Below are 2,801 nucleotides of genomic sequence, written 5' to 3'. Positions count from 1 at the left end.
AGGAACAAGCTCAGATCCACTGGTCATATCAATATCAGTCTTTCCCATCGGACAAGTTATACACCTGCTTCTCCTCGTCCCTCACTCCTACAGTCCCCAGGGGAGGCAATGTGCTGGACCTCAGTTCCGATGAGAGCGACGGTATGAGTTCTCACTCATTTTGTTCAGATTTCCAAGGAATGTTTTTTTTGTTGGACTCATCATTGATCCAAGCACATTTGAAGAGGCAGGATGTCTGACACCATAGGTTGGGACGTGGGGCAGCCGATGACCTTAAAGACCTTCAGGACCCGGTGGAACCCAGAGCTGGGCCACTGAGAAATGGGCATAGACCGTTCACTTTAGGGGTGGAACTTGCCATGCCATCAGTGCCCTGCTGAGAAACCGCTCCTTCCAGGTCTTGGAAACTGCAAAGACACCCCCACTCACCATGTGGGGCAGAGTAATACTTACCCTCCTGAGCCGTCCACCGCAGGGGGTGCACCATGGATGCCAGGCCATAATGACTCCAGGGCTCTGGGGGCCTTGACGGCTCACAAGAACGGACCATCTTCCTTGCCAGGATATGTGGGACGTCCCAAGATAACTGCCCCTGAGAAGTGTAAAGAAACCAAATGCATGATTGAGAAATGGGCCCAGCTTCACTCATCGCTTCAGTGCCATTCTTTCCACAGGGCAACTCATCTGCCTCCTTCTCCTTGGCCTCCATAATGGACCTCCATCTCTATGAACATACCTGACCCGTGTCATTTTCTAGACACTTGGGAAGTCTCAACACCTAGAAATCCTATTCCTATGTCTCTCTGCCTACGGCTGTGCACACGTGTTTGTGTGTGTGTGACAGCTTGAGTGTGTGTTTGTGTCCCTCAAGCACATCTGTTTCCCAACACCGCAGCAGGTGATCAGAATCTGTAGCCTCGAGACCTGAGGTCCCCCCACAACCTGAAGGCTCAACACCAAGGTCTTCGAATAGATGGATGTGAACCCTGACTTTGGGGCCATGAGGTCATGCACCTAACACTACCACCCTTGTTCTGAGCACACGCACCGCCTCTCAGGTCATCTGATAATGGGACCAAACCCCATCACCGACAGCACTACCAGCTGAGGCTCACCTGGCAGAAAACCAACCGCAACCAGCCCTGGGGAGCACCTGTACAACGGTCGACCCATAGGTCTGAAAAATGGCATGAGCAGAAGAAATATTCCCAACCTAGCCAAAGGACCTCAAGACATGGGCTTCCCCCCTTCCATTCAGTCCACATGCGCACACTGCATCTTCAGGACACCCAAAGGGAATGGCTGCTTTCCAACATGAGGTCCCTGCCCCAAGTACCAGGGTGACAGGACACACTGCCTTCCAGGGTCCTTGCACTGGTTGCACACAGGGCTTCTCTGCACCAAATTCTGAGGCAACACGCCATCACGCAGCCAACTTGACGGCACTACCACCCACCATAGCTCCTGCAACTCAACACCATCACCTGGTCTACATGTACACGGCCACTAATAAACTGCGATCCACAGAACCACCAATCCTTTCCAACTTTCCTAATGCAGCTGTGGGCCCCTCAACATGATATGGCTGTTCTGGATGTGCTGTGACTTCAAACCGTTTAAGGGAGCTGAAACACTTCATCAACCTAAGGGAGTGGCGGAATGCAACACTGGAATATCGCCAACTCAGGAGGTATATGGCCATCCGAAGTCAAGGAGCTCTCTATGGCAGGCTGCTAGAAAGCTACAGATGTTGCCTGGAATGCACATGGACCTCCATGGATAGCCCCATGTGTGACTGACACCCACGGGAGAGTCCTGGGCCAAGGCCAGGGGCCAGGGCTCATTCCTTATGGACACATTTGGGATGGGAGCTACTTTCCAAGCCAGAAAGAGGATCCAAAGCAGTGATTTGCTCACATGCACTGCAGCAGGTGGGTCCACCCAGCAATGGTGGGCAAGACACCATTTCCAGGAAGGTGTGCACAACACTGAGGCCCACTACTGTGTCAGAAAGACCACAGGAGACGTAGGGCCAGGGTGATAAGCCTCACCGTTGTATTCTCTGGCGTCTGTCTTCTACAGCCTCTGCTGGCCAACTTGTCCTCCACTAGAGAAATCAATGGAAAGCCCATCACCACTGAACGACAGCCCAAGACTGCTGATGACACACATGTGCATGTAAGCCCCCTGCTGCCTCTCCTCTGAAGGACCTTCCAGTCCAGGCTTCCACCCGGCACCAGGGGCATCTCACGGCTCAGGGAATGAAGAAATCCACTGGAAGGCCTCCATTATGGGATGCTGGGTGGAGGGCCAAAGAGGCCTCTGGCTAGCTGCTGCAACACCCTATGCTACGCACTGTCCTCCATCACCCTTGGAACTCCATTGTCTTCGGCTAACCAAAAGTCAGTACAAAGGTCTGCCTGACGTCTGGGCTTTATGCTGTCCTGGAAAGAAAATGAAGACCCGGTCCTCTGCAGAGATCCCACCACGAGGTCCAGGTCTCCCTGCCTGGGATCTCACCAAGCCAGGACCAGGAGCACACACCCCTAGGCCTGTGGTATTTCTGTCGGCTTGCACCACAGCCATACCATTACAGAGGAGCCATTACCCCCAGGACTCTCCCACCCATGTATGTCATACAAACGAATGTTCCTAACGAGCGTGCGATGGGAGACACTGGTCTGTGGAAGCCCTGGGTGGTGGAACCTGTGGGAATCTGTGAAGTTGTCCCTCCCTTCTACAGTCCCCGGGGGTGGCAATGTGCTGGACCTCAGTTCCGATGAGAGCGACGGTATGAGCTT

At 53.5% G+C, this 2,801-nt stretch overlaps 1 non-coding gene across 1 annotated transcript; it reads right to left on the bottom strand.

Moving 5' to 3' along the window:
• Positions 1–115: 115 nt before the first annotated feature.
• On the bottom strand, positions 116–210 carry LOC116548243. The gene has a single exon (XR_004267363.1). It is a non-coding gene; the product is annotated as a small nucleolar RNA SNORD116 (small nucleolar RNA).
• Positions 211–2,801: the final 2,591 nt, after the last annotated feature.

Source organism: Sapajus apella, unplaced genomic scaffold (assembly GCF_009761245.1).
Source record: "Sapajus apella isolate SASKATOON/1434 unplaced genomic scaffold, GSC_monkey_1.0 scaffold8542, whole genome shotgun sequence".
Taxonomy (NCBI): Eukaryota; Metazoa; Chordata; class Mammalia; order Primates; family Cebidae; genus Sapajus; species Sapajus apella.
This window is presented reverse-complemented; position numbering and strand designations above follow the sequence as displayed.